The sequence below is a fragment of the Delphinapterus leucas genome, chromosome 4, assembly GCF_059928025.1.
Source record: "Delphinapterus leucas isolate spDelLeu-1000000601 "Yukka" chromosome 4, BTC_Dleu_Yukka2, whole genome shotgun sequence".
NCBI lineage: Eukaryota > Metazoa > Chordata > Mammalia > Artiodactyla > Monodontidae > Delphinapterus > Delphinapterus leucas.
Genome location: NC_143132.1, coordinates 46,338,611 through 46,358,926, shown reverse-complemented (window position 1 = coordinate 46,358,926; position 20,316 = coordinate 46,338,611).

Sequence of the window (20,316 nt, the reverse complement as noted above, 5' to 3'; positions counted from 1 at the left end):
GTTAGATGATTTGAAGATGTAAAATAATCTCAAGAAAGACTCTAGCAACCCAATACAAGGCACTGCCCAGGAGGTTATGTGTTCAGAAGCTCAGGATAGAACCAGATTTCACTTAGAGACTCTGACAGAAAGGGTGACTTTACCAGTGAAAGTAAATTGTAAAGATCTGACTGTAGCACATATATGAAACTCTTCTATTTGTTTTAGATTTTGTCTATTTTGACTCATTAATAAAGAAATCTTGAGTGACGTAGATTTTTTTTTGCTGTGATTAAATCCTTTAAATAAAAATTTAGAATTAAAGTGCCAGTTTCTATGTGCCTGTTTATGTGTACAAGCCTGTGCTTATGAAAATATTAATTTTTATCCAATAAATTTGGACCAAAACAGTGAATGAAAAATAGAATTTGTCTATATATTTTTCTGAAGAAAATGAAAACCCTTCCCATTTATACTAGCCACTTTATTCCTAACATAGATGAACAAAGAAATTGTAGTCTCCTTTTTATGTGACTACTGTGTTGTGGGTTTCTTGAATTGTAGAAGACTGAAGGCAAAAGATCCCAGTTTGGGCCTCTAACAACCTCTGTGACCTTAAGTAACTCACTTAGCTTGTCTAGATCCCAGTTTCCTTAGGTGCAAAATGGGGTTGATGACATATGTTTGATATAATCACTTACTTTCTAGTATTTACTCCATCCGTAGTAAGGGAAGTAGTATTAGTAGGGGTCAACAGCATAATGGATTCATATTCTGGGTCTAAGACTACTTGTTATGTGACCTTGGCAAACTCTGAGAAGAGACTTTTTTTTAAAATTTATTTAATGTATTTATTTTTGGCTGCGTTGGGTCTTTATTGCCGCGCGTGGGCTTTCTCTAGTTGCGGTGAGCGGGGCCTACTCTTGGATGTGGTGCGCGGGCTTCTCATTGCAGTGGTTTCTCTTGTTGCCGAGCGTGGGCTCTAAGCGTGTGGGCTTCAGTAGTTGTGGCTCACAGGCTCTAGAGCGCAGGCTTAGTAGCTGTGGTGCACGGGCTTAGTTGCTCCACGGCATGTGGGATCTTCCCGGACCAGGGCTTGAACCCATGTCCCCTGCATTGGCAGGCGGATTCTTAACCATTGAGGCACCAGTTAAGTCCCGAGACTTTACTTTTATTTACATTAGTTTCTCCGTTTACAAAATGGAGATATGGATGTCTACCTTTATAAGGCTGTTGTGAGAATTAAATCAGGTATACCTATAAAGAGCTTAGGACAGTGCCTGCTACATGCACATGTGTGTATATGAGATATATATATTTATGACACGTATATATGACATATATATGGACATACATACATGAGGGGTTATAAAATATGAGACTGGGAAAAAAGAACCTAAAATATGAGTTATAACATGTATGGATTCGACAGATTGTTTCAGGTTCCACATTGAAACCATTCTTCAAGATGAGTCAAGTTTTGATGTAGTAGCAAAGAATAATACCATCAATTGTCTGAAAAGGCTATTAAATACCTCTTTCTATGTCAATTACTCCTCTGTGTATGACTGGACTTTCTACATTTATTTCAGCCAAAACAGTATAGAGAAGCAGATTGAATGCAAGTACAGATATGAGAATCCAGTTGTCTATTAAGCTAAACATTAAAGAGATTTGCAAAACTGTAAAACAGTTCACTCTTTGAACTGTCTTATTTTTTGTTTGTTTTGGAAAGGATAGTTATTTTTCAAAATTGTACATTATGATAACAGGTAATGGGCTTATTTTTGTTGTTCTAATCGAATTAATAACTAAATATATGTAAATATTTTAAATTTTTCTCAGTTTTCTAATATGATGGATATTAGAAATATAGTATATATCAGTCTTGATTTCAATTAGAGTGGCTAATTGGGAAATTTTCATATTCTTTAGAAAAGCCCACTTTTTGAAAGTGACTTTGGGAAAATTATTTAAACTCTGGGGGAAGGGAAAAATTAGGAGTTTAGGATTAGCAGATACAAACTACTATATATATAAAATAGATAAACAATAAGGTCCTATTTTATAGCACAGGGAACTATATTCAATATCTTGTAATGAACTATAATGGAAAAGAATCTGAAAAATTGTGTGTGTGTGTATTTATAAAACTGAATCACTTTTCTGTATACCAGAAACTAACACAACATTGTAAATCAACTATGTATACTCCAATAATAAATAAATAAATAAATAAACTCTAAGTGCTTCATCAATAGATAAACACAAAGAACAGTAAAACAAGAATGATGCCACATTATGCCCAAGAGTCAGGGAATTAGAAAGATGGTATTATGAGCTTTCCTACAGCTTGAAGTTTTCATGATTCTAAAATTCTTTTCTATTGATAACTCTGGTTGAACCTATTGCAGGCTTAGCTATCAGTAAAAAGCCCAAATTAAGCCCAATATATTGTCTCATGTCTTTCTCATAGAGGACTGAAACCCATACCCCATCCACCTTACCTCCGCAAAGCTTCCAAAGAAAGCAGGATTGTGACAGCCAGTGTGAACTGGCTTGCGGTGAGCAGGGGCTACTCTTCGTTGCGGTGCGTGGGCTTCTCATTGCGGTGGCTTCTCTTGTTGCGGAGCACGGGCTCTAGGCGTGTGAGCTTCAGTAGCTGTGGCTCACCGGCTCTGGAGCGCAGGCTCAGCAGCTGTGGCGCAGGGGCTTAGTTGCTTCATGGCATGTGGGATCTTCCCGGACCAGGGATCGAACCCATGTCCCCTGCATTAGCAGGCAGATTCTTAACCACTGCACCCCCAGGGAAGCCTTGTAATTGTTAATGAAACTTGCCTTACCTTTCCCAGAGGAAAATAATGCTTTTAATTTGATTAAATCCAATTCAATAAGTTGTTTGTGTTTGTTAAACTCCTGAATGGGTTGAGTATGTTTGTGTTCATTTTAACATTTATTATAGAAATCATTCTGTCATCTCCATAGCCATAATTTCCCCTCAGAATCCCATATTGAAAATGTTCTGGAAATATATTATCCCTTTGGGGTTTGTATTACTTTTCTATTGCTGTTGTAACAAATAATCACCAACTACATGATTTAAACACAAATTTATTATCTTACAGTTCTGGGGGTCAGAAATCTGAAATGAATCTCACTGAGGTAAATTTAAAATGTCATCAGTGCTGCACTGCTTCTGGAGGTCTGTGTGCAAGAATCTGTTTCCTTGTTTTTTCCAGCTTCTAGAGGCCATGTACGTTCCTTGATTCCTGGCCCTTTTCTCCATCTTTTTTTTTTTTTTTTTGCGGTACCCAGGCCTCTCACTGTTGTGGCCTCTCCGGTTGCGGAGCACAGGCTCCGGACGCGCAGGCTCAGCGGCCATGGCTCACGGGCCTAGCCGCTCCGCGGCATGTGGGATCTTCCCGGACCGGGGCACGAACCCGTGTCCCCTGCATCAGCAGGCGGACTCTCAACCACTGCGCCACCAGGGAAGCGCCCTTTTCTCTATCTTTGAAGTCAGTAGCATAGCATCTTCAAATCTCTTTATGACTCCGGCCTTCTGTCTCCCTCTTCCACATTTAAAAGGCCCTTATGATTACACTGGATAATCCAGGATAATCTATCTTCAAGTCAGCGGATTAGCAACTTTAATTCCCTCTGCAACCGTAGTTCCCCTTTGCCGTGTAACAGCATGCTCACAGGTATAGGAGATTATGGCATGGACACATTTGGAGGGCCATTATTTGCCCCACAGGGCCTCAGCAATGTACGGGGTGATCTAACTAGACTCCCAGTCTTGGAGGTCCCTGAGCTTTATCATTTATCACCAGAATTGGCCAGACATGAAAACCGAAACTCAAAGCCACCAGGGTTTCTGGAGACGCCTTCAGACAAATGCTGGTTTTGGTTCTTGCTTTCCTCTTAGGTTTCCCACTTTTACTTTGATGTTGGTGTTTATGGATGCTTTAGTTTCCTTGCCATCTCAGAGAAACATGAAATATATCTTATACTTTTTTTCATAAAGCTTAAATTTTTTGTTTTAATTGAAGTATAGTTGATTTACAATATTGTGTTAGTTTTGGGTGTACAGCAAAGTGATTCAGTTATATGCATGTAGTTTTTTTCAGATTATTTTCCATTATAGGTTATTATAAGATATTGAATATAGTTCCTTGTGCTATACAGTAGATCCTTGTTGCTTATCTATATTATGTATAGTAGTTTGTACCTGTTAATCACACACTCCTAATTTATCCCTCCCCCATCCTTTTCCCCTCTGGTAACCATAAGTTGGTTTTCTATGTCTGTGAGTCTGTTTTTGTTTTGTAAATAGTTTCATTTGTATTATTTTTTAGATTCTACATATAAGTAATATAATATCATATCTTTGTCTGTCTGATTTACTTCACTTAGTATGATAATCTCTAGGTCCATCCATGTTGCAGCAAATGGCAATATTTCATTCCTTTTCATGTCTAAGTAATAATCCATTGTGTGTGTGTGTGTGTGTGTGTGTGTGTGTATACATATATATATACCACATCTCCTTAAACCAGTTGTCTGTTTATGGGCTCTTCAGTTGTCTCCATGTCTCGGGTTTATTGTAAATAGTGCTCTTATGAACATCAGGGTGCATGTATCTTTTCAAATTAGTTTTATCTTTTCCGAATACATGCCTAGGAGTGGTATTGCTGGATCATATGGCAACTCTATTGTTTAGTTTTTTAAGGAATCTCAATACTGTTTTCCATAGCAGCTGCACCAATTTACATTCCTGCCAACAGCGTAGGAAGGTTCCCTTTTCTCCACACCCTCTCCAGCATTTATTATTCATAGACTTTTTGATGATGGCATTCTGACAGGTGTGAGGTGATACTTCATTGTAGTTCTGATTTGCATTTCTCTAAGTAATTAGCGATGTTGAGCATATTTTCATGTGCCTGTTGGCTATCTGACTGTCTTCTTTGTTAGCTTAAATTGTTTTCATTGATTGGGACATTTAGGATAGCAAATGTCCTGTTGTGCCAGGGATCCTACAGCTGCTCGTAGAAAATAAAAGTTTCATCTGGTCTTATGATAATTTGCCTTCTTTCCCTGCAAGTGTAATATCAAAACTACGTACTCTTATCTAAGTAGTTACTCCTTGCCTCCACTCAGTCTGTTTCAGACTTACAAACTTGTAATGAAAGAAGGGGGCATTTTTGGCTTTATTTCTCTTTCTTCCCTCTCTTTCTTCTTGTATTTGCAGATCTTGTTTTGGACTCATCCGTTGTCAATCATAAGGGGTAGAGAGAGAGCTATTTTCTTTAGATTATTTCCTAAATAGAAAATATTCAAATGCCCACAAATTATTACAATTAATGAGTCATTTTCACTTTGATAGTCAGTTGGAAAAACTTTTTTTAATCTAACTTATATTAATAATAAAAATACAGAGTACTTATGAATAAATCTTAAAAAGATGTACAAAATATTTATGTGGGAAATTACATAAAAATTTATTAGAAGAGACCAAAGAACACTTCAATAATAGAGAGATGTTTGTAGATAGGAAAAATCAATATCAAAAATAAGTCAGTTCCTTTAATATTGTTAAAATGGTCATACTACCCAAAGCAATATACAGATTTAATGCAATCTCTATCAAATTACCCATGACATTTTTCACAGAACTAGAACAAATAATCCTAAAATTTATATGGAACCATGAAGACCCAGAATTGCCAAAGCAATCCTGAGGAAAAAGAACAAAGCAGGAGGCATAACCCTCCCAGATTTCAGACAATACTACAAAGCTACAGTAGTCAAAACAGTGTGGTATTGGCACAGTAACAGATATGTGGATCAATGGAATAGAATAGAGAGCCCAGAAATAAACCCATACATCTACGGTCAATTAATCTTTGACAAAGGAGGCAAGAATATACAATGGGAAAGACTGTCTCTTCAGCAAATGGTGCTGGGAAAGTTGGACAGCTGCATGTAAATCAATGAAGTTAGAACACACCCTCACACCATGGACAAAAATAAACTCACAAGTAAAGTCAAATATAAGACAAGACACCATAAAACTCCTAGAAGAGAACAAAGGCAAAACATTCTCTGACATAAATCATACCAATGTTTTCTTAGGTCAGTCTCCCAAGGCAATAGAAATAAAAACAAAAATAAACAAATGGGACCTAATCAGACTTACAAGCTTTTGTACAGTGAAAGAAACCATAAACAAAACGAAGAGACAACCTACAGAATAGGAGAAAATATTTGCAAGTGATGTGACTGACAAGGGCTTAACTTCCAAAATATACAAACAACACATACAACTCAACAACAAAAAAACAAATAACCCAATCAAAGAATGGGCAGAAGTCCAAAATAGACATTTCTCCAAAGAAAACATACTGATGGCCAATAGGCACGTTAAAAGATGCTCATCATCGCTAATTATTAGAGAAGTGCAAATCAAAGGTACAATGAGGTACCACCTCTCACCAGTCAAAATGACCATCATTAAAGTCTACAAATAACAAATGCTAGAGAGGGTGTGTAGAAAAGGGGACCCTCCTACACTGCTGGTGGGAATGAAGTTGGTGCAGCCACTATGGAAAACAGTATGTGGTTCCTCGGAAAACTAAAAATAGAATTACCATATGATCCAGCAATCCCACTCCTGGGCATATATCCAGACAAAGCTATAATTCAAAAAGATACATGCACCCCTATGTGCATAGCAGCACTATTCACAATAGCCAAGACATGGAAACAACCTAAATGTCCATCGATGGATGAATGGATAAAGAAGATGTGGTACCATGGAATACTACTCAGCCATAAAAAAGAACAATGTAACGACATTTGCAACAACATGGATGCAACTAGAGATTATCATACTAAGTGAAGTAAGTCAGAAAGAGAAAGACAAATACCATAAGATACCTCTTATATGTGGAATCTAAAATATGACACAAATGAACCTATCTACAAAGCAGAAAGAGACTCACAGACGTAGAGAACAGACTTGTGGTTGCCAAGGGGGTGGGTGGTGGGGGAGGAATGGACTTCAAGTTTGGGGTCAGTAGATGCAAACTACTACTTAGGGAATGGATGGACAAGGTCCTACTGTATAGCACAGGGAACTATATTCAATGTCCTGGGATAAGCCATAATGGAAAAGAATATAAAAAATAATGTATATATGTGTATAACTGATTGCTTTGCTGTACAGCAGAAATTAATACAACATTGTTAATCAACTGTACTTCAATTTTTAAAAAATGCCAATTCTTCCAAGTTTATCCCTGGATTTAATAAGATTTCAATAAAAAAAATCCCAGCAGAGTGTTTTTTTCCTATTGTACTCGATAAACTCATCCAGAATTTACAGAATTGCACAGAAGGTTAAGAATAGCCAAGGCTCTCCTGAAGAAGAAAAGGAAGAAGAAAAAGGTGTGTTGTGGGAGACTTGCCTCATCAGATATCAAGCTACATTGAATAACATAGTGTTGAACTGGTGTAGACACAGATAAATAGACTACTGGAACAGACTGAAATGCCCAAAACAGACCCACCGATTTATGCACAATTGATCTATGGCAGAGAGAGAATTGAAGACCAGAGGAGAAAGGACAGGACATCGATAAATGGCTCTGTGACATTTAGGTGTCTGTGTCACTTACCTACTGCTGCGTGACAACCTCCCCTACCTCCAATTAACGTCCTTAAAATAACAACCATCTGTTTATTTCACAATTCTTAGGTCAGCAATTTGGGCTGGGATCAATTGGGTGCTCTTCTCAACTAGCTTATTTAACTTCCTCGAGTGTCTCTGAGCAGCTAAAAAACTGCTTCTGTGTTGGTCAGCTGTTGGCTGGAGCGACAATGGTGACTGGGCCACATACCTGTCATCATGCAGCAGGTAGCCCATGTATGTTCACATGGTTGACATGATCAGAGAGAGTGAAGGTGCTCTAGCCCTGGAATTGGTACAACATCAATTCTGTTGCACACTAATGGTGATATAAGTCACAAGACCAGTCTAGATTCAAAGGGTGGAGAAATAAACATCTCTTGGTGGAAGAAGCTACAATATATTATAGCCATTTTTGCAATCTAGCAGTCTGTCCTTTGAACAAAATAATTTTATCATTCTTTCCATACGTAAGACCCTCAAGATCTCCTTTAACTATGGCATCAGGCTAGTGTGGAATCTTGTGATCTAAATCAGATCAGATGAGGATCCTCAGAGGGGCTCCTCTTGTCTGGCAACCTATGAACCAAAAAAGACTGATTATCTGCCCTCAACACACCCAGTAATATACATGACTGGGCAGGGACAGGATCATTACAGGAGACACTGCCATCAGAAAGGGGAAGGATCTGAAACACATAGCAGCTGCTGGTCTATAACAATTCTGAAATCCAGGACATGGGTTGCTAGTCTCCCCATCCTGGGGGCAGGAAATATTTTTTAATTAGGTCTAGTTTCATCTCCCTGCTTTATTGTTCTCCAGGGCTCTTAGCTCTACCTTCTGAGCTCTTGGCTGTCTTCTGAGACTTTTCTGTAAGGAAGGACTCATATTTTGTAATTTGAGCAATCTAATTTCTTCAGTCCTTTATGTGGTGCTTTCATTAGTACAACTCTTAAAACTGTGAGGATGGGAGGGAGACGCGAGAGGGAGGAGATATGAGGATATAGGTATACATATAGCTGATTCACTTTGTTATACAGCAGAAACTAACACACCATTGTAAAGCAATTATACTCCAATAAAGATGTTAACAAAAAAAAAAAACCTTTTTGGTTTTCCTTTGAATCTGACTGGAGTCTACTTGGTCCAAGGAAAGCCACACCCACATTCTTTAGAAAGAGAATTATGTGGGTGTGTCAGTCTGTTGTGGGATAACAGCCTTAATATTCTTAGACAACCCCACCTTTTTACAGTTAAGAGGATCAACTAGATGCCACCTTAATTCTTTCAAATATCTTAATAAAGCTTTAATAGCCACACCTTGATATGATCTTTCACCTCAGGCTTCTTTCACTTGGAGGATTTTCTGGCTAAAGAGATCAGGGATGAGAAACTGCTATTTCCTGTATATTTTCTCTAAATTCTTTCTTCTTAGGCAGCTAAATGAAACCAATTGACACTTTCAGCATTTTGCCAGGAAATCATTTTGCAAGGTCCATAAGTTCATTAGCAATATGTATTTTTAAAAATCTGCAAAGTTCTGCAGGCAACCATTGTGCCAATTGTTTTTAAGTACATGATACATGTTGCCATTTTTCTGGCCTGTTATAGTAATTTCCTCACTGTTTTTCCAGCTACCACTAATAGTTTGCTCACCCTCTTTCTTGTTTTTGCTTCTGGGTTCTTAAAGTTCTTTCAGTGTCTGCCCAATTCAGAGACCCAAGGCCAAGGTTTTTGCAACCCATTTTACTATAGCAACTCATTTCTAGGTGCTAATTTCTCTATCAGTTAGTTTTTACTGTGTAGCCCATCATCCAAAACTAACTTGCCTGAAACAGCAATCATTTATTTACCAGCTCCTGATACTGTGGGTTAGCATTTTGGATTGGACTCAGCTGCAAAGGTCTGCTGCTAGTCTCAGGTGGTCTTGCTTATGCTTTCCTGGTCAGAGGGCCGTCAGTGGCTTCACTCACATATCTGGTAGTTAGCTGGCTCTCATATGGGTACTGGGCCACATGTCATCATCCAGGAGGCTAATTTAGGCTTATTTACATGCAGTGGTTCCAGGGTTCCCAAGAGCAGCAAGGGAGCAATCAAGTTGTACTTGAAAACGTACAACTACTTTTCAAGTCTCCTCTTGTGTAATTATTTCTACCATCCCATTGTCCACATGGTCAAGTGCAGATTCGAGGTTTAGAAGAATAGACTTTACCTCTTCATGGGAATCACTGCAAAGTGACCTTTGCAAAGGGACACGTGTGCAGGATGGATACCATTTGTGGCCACTTTTTCAATCTATTGATACAATGAAATAAAAATGAAAGAGTTTAAAAATAGTAGTCTTGGGCTTCCCTGGTGGCGCAGTGCTTAAGAACCTGCCTGCCAATGCAGGGGACACAGGTTCGAGCCCTGGTCCAGGAAGATCCCACATGCCGTGGAGCAACTAAGCCCATGCGCCACAACTACTGAGCCCACGTGCCACAACTACTGAAGCCCATGCACCTAGAGCCCGTGCTCCACAACAAGAGAAGCCACCACAATGAGAAGCCCGCACACCACAACGAAGAGTGGCCCCTGCTCGCCACAACTAGAGAAAAGCCCGTGTGCAGCAATAAAGACCCAACACAGCCAAAAATAAAATAAAATAAATAAATTTATTTTAAAAATATATATAGTAGTCTTTGGGACTTACCTGGTAGTCCAGTGGTTAAGACTCCCTGCTTCCACCACAGTGGGCACGGGTTCCATCACTGGTGGCAGAACTAAGATCCCACATGCTGCATGGTGTGGCCAAAAAAAAAAAAAAAGAAAGAGAAAAAAGAAAGGTAGTCTTTATTTTAATTTTTTTGAATTTTATTTTATTTATTTTTTTATACAACAGGTTCTTATTGGTTATCTATTTTATACGTATTAGTGTATGTATGTCAGTCCCAATCTCGCAGTTCATCCCACCACCACCACCTCCCCTGCACTTTCCCCCATTGGTGTCCATACGTTTGTTCTCTACATCTGTGTCTCTATTTCGGCCCTGCAAACCAGTTCATCTGTACCATTTTTCTAGGTTCCACATATATGCATTAATATACGATATTTGTTTTCTCTCTCTGACTTACTTGACCCTGTATGACAGTCTCTAGATCCATCCACGTCTCTACAAGTGACCCAATTTCGTTCCTTTTTATGGCTGAGTAATATTCCATTGTATATATGTACTACAACTTCTTTATCCATTCATCTGTCAATGGGCATTTAGGTTGCTTCCATGATCTGGCTGTTGTAAATAGTGCTGCAATGAACATTGGGTTGCATGTGTCATTTTGAATTGTGGTTTTCTCTGGGTATATGCCTAGTAGTGGGATTGCTAGATCATATGGTAATTCTATTTTTAGTTTCTTAAGGAACCTCCATACTATTCTCCATAGTGGCTATATCAGTTTACATTCCCACCAACAGTGCAAGAGGGTTCCCTTTTTTCCACACCCGCTCTAGCATTTGTTGTTAGCAGATTTTCTGATGATGCCCATTCTAACTGGTTTGAGGATATACTTCATTGTAGTTTTGATTTGCATTTCTCTAATAATTAGTGATGTTGAGCAACTTTTCATGTGCCTCTTGGCTATCTGTAATAGAAATGTCTATTTAGGTCTTCTGCCCATTTTTTGATTGGGTTGTTTTTTAAATATTGAGCTGCATGAGCTGTTTATATATTTTGGAGATTAATCCTTTGTCCGTTGATTTGTTTGCAAATATTTTCTCCCATTCTGAGGGTTATCTTTTTGTCTTGTTTGTAGCTTCCTTTGCTTTGCAAAAGCTTTTAAGTTTCATTAGTTCCCATTTGTTTATTTTTGTTTTTATTTCCATTACTCTAGGAGGTGGATCAAAAAAGATCTTGCTGTGATTTATGTCAAACAGTGTTCTTCCTATGTTTTCCTCTAAGAGTTTTATAGTGTCCAGTCTTACATTTAGGTCTTAATCCATTTTGAGTTTATTTTTGTGTATGGTGCTAAGGAGTGTTCTAATTTCATTCTTTTACATATAGCTGTCCAGTTTTCCCAGCACCACTTATTGAAGAGACTGTCTTTTCTCCATTGTATATCCTTGCCTCCTTTGTCATAGATTAGCTGACCATAGGTGTGTGGGTTTATCTCTTGGCTATCTATCCTGTTCCATTGATCTATATTCCTGTTTTTGTGCCAATACCGTATTGTCTTGATTACTGTAGTTTTGTAGTATAGTCTGAAGTCAGGGAGTCTGATTTACCCAGCTCCATTTTTTTCCCTCAAGACAGCTTTGGCTATTTGGGGTCTTTTGTGTCTCCATACAAATTTTAAGATTTTTTTGTTCTAGCTCCGTAAAAAATGTGACTGGTAATTTGATAGGGATTGCATTGAATCTCTAGATTGTTTTGGGTAGTATAGACATTTTCACAATATTGATTCTTCTAATCCAGGAACATGTTATATCTCTCCATCTGTTTGTGTCATCTTTGATTTCTTTCATGAGTGTCTTATAGTTTTCTGAGTACAGGTCTTTTACCTCCTTAGGTAGGTTTATTCCTAGGTATTTTATACTTTTTGTTGTGATGGTGAAAATGGGATTGTTTCTTAATTTTTCTATCTGATCTTTCGTTGTTAGTGTATAGGAATGCAAGAGATTTCTGTGCATTAATTTTGTATCCTGCAAATTTACCATCATTGATTAGCTCTAGTAGTCTTCTGGTGGCATCTTTAAGATTCTCTATGTATAGTATCATGTCATCTGCAAACAGTGACAGTTTTTACTTCTTCTTTTCCAATTTGTATTCCTTGTATTTCTTTTTCTTTGATTGCCATGGCTAGGACTTCCAAAACTATGTTGAATAATTGTGCTGAGAGTGGACATCCTTGTCTTGTTCCTGATCTTAGAGGAAATGCTTTCAATTTTTCACCCTTGAGAAGGATGTTTGCTGTGGGTTTGTCATATATGACCTTTATTATGTTGAGATAGGTTCCCTCTATGCCCACCTTCTGGAGAGTTTTTATCATAAATGGGTGTTGAATTTTGTCAAAAGCTTTTTCTGCATCTATTGAAATGATCATGTGGTTTTTATTCTTCAGTTTATGAATGTGGTGTATCACACTGATTGATTTGGGGATACCAAAGCATACTTGCATCCCTAGGGTAAATCCCACTTGATCATGGTGTATGATCCTTTTAAAATGTTGTTGGATTCTGTTTGCTAGTATTTTGTTGAGGATTTTTGCATCTATGTTCATTAGTGCTATTGGCCTGTAATTCTCTTTTTTTTTTTTAACACGATTTTAAAATACTTATTTATTTATTTATTTATTTGGCTGCATCAGGTCTTAGTTGCAGCATGTGGGATCTTTCGTTGCAGTGCACGGGCTTCTCTTTAGCTGTGGCATGCAGGCTCCAGAACACGTGAGCTTAGTTGCCCTGTGGCATGTGGGAACTTAGTTCCCCAACCAGGGGTCAAACCAGTGTCCCCTACATTGAAATGCAGATTCTTAACCACTGGACCACTAGGAAGTCCCTGAAATCCTCTTTCTTTGTGATATCTTTGTCTGGTTTTGGTATCAGGGTGATGCTGACCTTATAGAATGAGTCAAAAACATTCCTTACTCTGCAATTTTTTGGAATAGTTTGAGAAGGAAATGTATTGACTCTGCATGTTTGGTGAATCACCTGTGAAGCCATCTGGTCCTGGACTTTTTTTCACTGGGAGTTTTTTTCTTTTTTTTAAATTACTGATTCAATTTCATTACTGGTAATTAGTTCATATTTCCTATTTCTTCCCAGTTCAGATTGGAAAATAGTACATTTCTAGGAATTTGTCCATTTTTTCTAGGTTGTTCATTTTATTGTCATATAGTTGTTCACAGTAATGTCTTAAGATCTTTTGTATTTCTGTGGTATTGTTTGTAAGTTTTCCCTTTTCACTTCTGATTTTATATATTTGGGCCCTCCTTTTTTCTTGACGAGTCTGGCTAAAGGTTCATCAATTTTGTTTATCTTTTCAAAAAAACAGCTTTTAGCTTCATTGATCTTTTCTCTTTTTTTTTTTCTTTTCTTTCTTTTTTTGGTCTTGATTTCATTTGTTTCTGCTCTGATCATTATGATTTCTTTCCATCTACTAATTTTGTGTTTTGTTTGCTCTTCTTTTTCTAGTTCCTTTAGGTTAGGTTGCTTATTTGAGATTTTTCTTTTTTCCTGAGGTAGTCTTGAATTGCTATAAACTTTTCTTTTAGAATTGCTTTTGCTGTGTCCCATAGATTTTGGGTCATGTTTTCATTTTCATTTGTCTCTAGGTATTTTTTAATTTCTTCTTCGATTTCTTCAGTGATCGATTAGCTGTTTAGTTTACTTTTATGTTTGTATTTTTATTCTTATTTATGTTTATTGTTTAGCCTTCCTGTGAGATTTTGTTTGCACCCTTTAAGAGTGGCGTCTCTATTTCCTACACCCTCTGGCTCTTCTGAAAGTAAGCCCTTCTGGCCTTCAAAGCCAAATGTTCTGGGTGCACACCTTCCTGGTGCAGGAACCCTGGGCTGGGGAGCCCAATGTGGGGCTTGGACTCCTCATTCCTCGTGGAGAACCTCTCCAGTTTTAATTATCCTCCTGCTTCTCAGTTGCTCACCTGGGGGTAAGTGTCTTGACTATACCATGTCTTTGCCTTTCCTACCTGTCTCATTGTGGTTGCTTCTTTATATCTTTAGGTGCAGAAAATCTTTTCTGTGGGTTTTCAAGTCTTTTTCATCAATAGTTGCTCTGTAAATAGTTGTAATTTTGGTTTGCCTGTGGAAGGAGGTAAGCTCAGTGTCTTCCTACTCCACCATCTTGGCTATTCCTATCTCCTATCATTTATGGCACCAAGTAAAAGTCAACAATAATGATTAAACATGTGGAAAAAAATTTTAACAAAGTATTAGAGACATTAAAATATTAGTTTTAGAGTTCTTTATGATCTAGTTCTTATCACAGGAGAGCTCCTGCCTTGTTTTGTTTTGTTTATTTATTTATTTTTTGTGTGTGGTACGCGGGCCTCTCACCGCTGTGGCCTCTCCCGCTACGGAGCACAGGCTCCGGACGTGCAGGCCCAGTGGCCACGGCTCACGGGCCCAGCCGCTCCGTGGCATGCAGGATCCTCCCAGGCTGGAGCACAAACCCGCGTCCCCCGCATCGGCAGGCGGACTCCCAACCACTGCGCCACCAGGGAAGCCCTTGTTTTGTTTATTAATTTATTTATTTTATAAATTTTTATTGGAGTATAGTTGCTTTACAATGTTGTGTTAGTTTCTAGTGTACAGCAAAGTGAATCAGCTATACGTATACATATATCCCTTCTTTTTTGGATTTCCTTCCCATTTAGGTCACCACATAGCACTGAGTAGAGTTCCCTGTGCTATACAGTAGGGTCTCATTAGTTATCAATTTTATACATACTATCAATAGTGTATATATGTCAATCCCAAATCTCCCAATTCATCCCACTCCCCCCTTTCCCCCTTGGTATCCATATGTTTATTCTCTACATCTGTGTCTGTATTTCTGCTTTGTAAATAAGATTGTCTATACCAGTTTTTTCAGATTCCACATATATGAGTTAATATACAATATTTGTTTTTCTCTTTCTGACTTACTTCACTCTGTATGACAGTCTTTCTCTAGGTCCATCCACGTCTCCACAAATGACCCAATTTCGTTCCTTTTTATGGCTGAGTAATATTCCATTGTATATATGTACCATATCTTCTTTATCCATTCATCTGTCGATGGGCATTTAGGTTGCTTCCATGTCCTGGCTATTGTAAATAGTGCTGCAATGAACATTGGGTTGCGTGTGTCTTTTTGAATTATGTTTTTCTCTGGGTATATGCCCAGTAGTGGGATTACTGGGTCATATGGTAGTTCTATTTTTCGTTTTTTAAGGAACCTCCATACTGTTCTCCATAGTGGCAGTATCAATTTACAATCCCACCAGCGGTACAAGAGGGTTCCCTTTTCTCCACACCCTCTCCAGCATTTATTGTTTGTAGATTTTATGATGATGGTCATTCTGACCGGTGTGAGGTGATATCTCATTGTAGTTTTGATGTGCATTTCTCTAAGAATTAGTGATGTTGAGCATCCTTTCATGTGTTTGTTGGCCATCTGTATGTCTTCTTTGGAGAAATGTCTAGTTAGGTTTTCTGCCCATTTTTTGATTGGGTTACATGAGCTGTTTGTTTATTTTGGAGAGTAATCCTTTGTCAGTTGCTTCGTTTGCAAATATTTTCTCCCATTCTGAAGATTGTCTTTTTGTCATGTTTATGGTTTCCTTTGCTGTGCAAAAGTTTTAAGTTTAATTAGGTTCCATTTGTTTATTTTATTCTCATTATTCTAGGAGGTGGGTCAAAAAAGATCTTGCTGCGATTTATGTCAAACAGTGTTCTTCCTACGTTTTCCGCTAAGAGTTTTAGTGTCTGGGCTTACATTTAGTTCTTTAATCCATTTTGAGTTTATTTTTGTGTATGGTGTTAGGAAATGTTCTAATTTCATTCTTTTACATGTAGCTGTCCAGTTTTCCCATCACCACTTATTGAAGAGACTGTCTTTTCTCCATTGTATATTCTGACCTCCTTTGTCATAGATTAGGTGACCATAGGTGTGTGGGTTTATCTCTTGGCTGTCTATCCTGTTCCATTGATCTATATTTCTATTTTTGTGCCAGTACCGTACTGTCTTGATTACTGTAGCTTTGCAGTATAGTCTGAAGTCAGGGAGCCTGATTCCTCCAACTCCGTGTTTTTTTTTTTTCCTCAAGATTGCTTTTGCTATTCGAGGTCTTTTGTGTTTCCATACAAATTGTAAAATTTTTTGTTCTAATTCTGTGAAAAATGCCATTGGTAATTTCCTGCCTTGTTTTTTTATAAGCTATATAGTCATAGGATTTTTCCAAACATATTGCTCAAAACTTTATTATACAGATCAGAAAACTAAGACCCAGTGAAGTTAGGGGCTGGGGCAAAGACTGCACAACTGACAGAGCAGGAGCTAAAACCTGGGCCCAGACTCTGACTGTCAATCCAGAACTCTTTTATCCAAATATTGGGAAAAGTATAAAACTTCACAGCAGACACTTTTCCCATTTAGTTTTTTTTGGGGGGAAAATATTCCTTATTAAGTGAGTGGTGATACAGATGTCAAGCATTTATGGTGACAACAGTAAAATTTTGGTGCCAAACACATTTTGTTTAATTTGATGCTTTTCAAAAAAGTATTCTGTGATTTTCTCTTTATACTTTAGTAAAATTTTATATGTAATAAATTTGCAAGTATAATGTCATAGAATTAATGATTTAAGTTTTAGTTTGGAAAATATGAATATGGTATTAGAGTTAGGTCTTTGCATTTGTCTTCACATTAAGTTATTTTGAGCCCTATTAAGCCTGCTTAATTCACAGGATTATAGAAAATAGTGACAATATAGAGGACATCAAACAAGGGACAGATATTCTGTTCATTTATTTTATAATATGTGAAGATGGGACACCACACCCCAAGAAGACAAATCAGGCCAAAGTGAAGCTCAAAAGGACAGGACATACCTCATTAAAGAGGTCTAATACATGTTCTGGGGGAAAAATCACTTAAACCCTGAAAATCTTAGTTTTCTCCTCTGTTAAATAGGGACAATTTAATACCAATTTCTATATTTAGTTTTCAATTTTAAAAACTAAATGAGATACTTCTTACAAAACACTTAGCAGAAGGCCTGACATGTGTAACATTAATTGGTCTATGTAGATGCCACTCTTCCAATTGTTATTCATTTTTAAAATAAATTTATTTATTTATTTATGTATCTATCTATTTATTTATTTATTTTTGTCCATGTTGGGTCTTCGTTGCTGCGCGCGGGCTTTTCTCTAGTTGCGGCAAGTGGGGGCTACTCTTTGTTGCAGTGCACGGGCTTCTCATTGCAGTGGCTTCTCTTGTTGTGGATCAGGGGCTCTAGGTGTGTGCGCTTCAGTAGTTGTGGCTTGCGGACTCTAGAGTGCAGGCTCAGTAGTTGTTGTACATGGGCTTAGTTGCTCGGCAGCATGTGGGATCTTCCCAGACCAGGGCTCGAACCCATGTCCCCTACATTGGCAGGCAGATTCTTAACACTGTGCCACCAGGGAAGTCCCCTCCAATTGTTATTCATTTTATTGTTTTCTTTTCTCCTATTAATCATTATAATTAGCTCTAACTTTTTTCTCTCCTTTCCGTTCCTGTCCTCTTTTCCCTCTTCTAGTCTTCTTTTGCTCATCATTTTTCTCTCCAAATATTTTTTCATTATTTTTTACCCAGATTATAACCTTAGCCAGTGAGGGGCAGCACTCACAGCTAAAGAGTTGTTGACTTCAAATCTCTTATAGTCCTCTGCCTAATAGTCATTATAAGTCTTTTTTTCCTGTTTCAGTTATACCTCATTTTAAAAAAGGAAGCAAGTGGAAATTCCCTGGTGGTCCAGTGGTTAGGACTCTGGGCTTCCACTCCAGGGGAACTGGGTTCAGTCCCTGGTGGGGAAAGTAAGATCCCGTGAGCAGCACAATGTGGCAAAATAAAATTAAATTAAATTAAAAAAAATAAAAAAGGAGGCAAGCACTTTTAGTAGATTACTTGGTTCCTTTGTAGATCTGTACACTCTTTTAAGACCCATGCCTTTAAATATAGATATTTTAAAGTTGCATTTCATGAAAAAGTTAAATTTAATTTCCTGTGCTGTATCCATAATAGTTAACATTTATTGAGAGCAAGCTATTTGCTTGTTCTATGCATTTCATGTTTATTTACTGACTTACGTACCTAGAAGAGCACAACATCTGACAAAACAGTTTTTTTTTAAGTTTTTTGAAAAAAATATTACATGTCCAATAAATAAAATGATGACAACACAAATAAGTGCATAGAAATTAGCTTGTACCCATAATTCCATGATCCATAATTGGTTAACACTTTACTATATATCCTCATACATGCATACATGTTTTATAGACACACATATTGTATAACTGAGATCATACTGCACACATAGTTTTTTAACTGCATACACAATTTTGTGATACAGTATTTCTTGATGTTGAATGGGGCCTATACGTTAAGCTCTAGCAGGAAACCAGAGCCGTGTATGTTCCCTTTACTGAAGAAAGGTCCTCTTCCCTTTGGAAAAGTCATCATTTCCCATTGGCCACACATATTCAGATTGCTGTGGCAAGGATGACCCATGGTGGTGACAATGACAGATTGGGAGGAAGTAGAGAAAGGTTGTTATCCTAAAACCTTTGTAGTAAACTTATTGTTATTTTGGAGGAAGCTAATGAAACATTTCTCAGTTTCCATGAACTGTATGATTAAGCATGCATCTCTTACCATTCTCCAAAGGGTGACATTTTTCTAAAGAGAGGCATCTAAGTGCCCTGAGAAGGTAGCAAATATAAGAGAAGACCTTTATTTAATGGTCCTAATGAGCTCCTTACACTGATTCTTCCTGTTTTTTATATTACATAAAAATATAGAAAAGATACAATGGTAAATTTCTATAAGGAGGTTTCATTAAGAGCTAAAATCTTTGGCCTAATTTGGAAGAGGCTAAAAATTACAGGGTTCATATAGGTCAGTAGTGTTTTGGAACAGCAGCAGATGAGGAGATTCTGAAATTCTTAGAGTATGTCACAAGAAGTTGAATTACAGACTGTAGGTTAGACCAGAGATAGACTTTAGCTGGGAAAAGGAAGAAGAGATAATGATTAGTGTGAGTTGAGTTTTCGCAGTAGTCAGAATTAAACACATAGTGATCTTTGAAAGGAAAAATTAATGAAAAGTAGTGTTTATATAACATTTTAAAGATGTAAACAGTTCTTAGAATGTTGGCCTTAAGCTGACAGAATATTTCCTTTAGCTAGATATTCTCTTATTTTAGACTATATATAAAAGAGAACAAACAAATTGCCAAGTGGCCTCCTGTCAGATCAACAATTATTTTACTCCACTCACATTCCATGCAAGTTTAAATGAATGCTATAAAATCTTAAATCTATAGACTGGGTGTACTTTCACCCAAGTTCTCCTACTGAGAACTCTTAATTAACAACTTATTGGCAGTTTAACCTTAATCTGCTTGTTAAATTATGTGTTGGTGTGAGACACCAAGAATGTCTCATGATGATCACATTTACCATTTATGCCATTTGCAACCATATGCTATTAACAAAATGGTCATTTTGCATATAGTTCACTCCTACCTAGTTTAGGCCATGATATTATACTTGTGAGAGCATATCCAGATGCTGTGTTCTCTATTTAAAACAGTATTTTCCAATCAGAAATGTGTGGCCCTTGAGTTATGGATATTGAGTATATGTACTGCAGTGCTAACCCAATATTTTCAATAAAGGAATTTATGCATTCAGAAAAAAAATAAAGGCACTTGTGAACCCTCTGCTTCAGAGATGATATAATTGGTATATTGTGTGCCCTTCTCTTATGACCCCACCCGTGATTAGTGGTTTCCTGAGGATGGGACTTTCCAATGGGTGAGTAATACTAACAGTGACTAATCTGAGGAAATCAAGGGCAAGTTGACTTTGAAAATATCAACTGAACTTATCTGAGGAGTCAACATAGA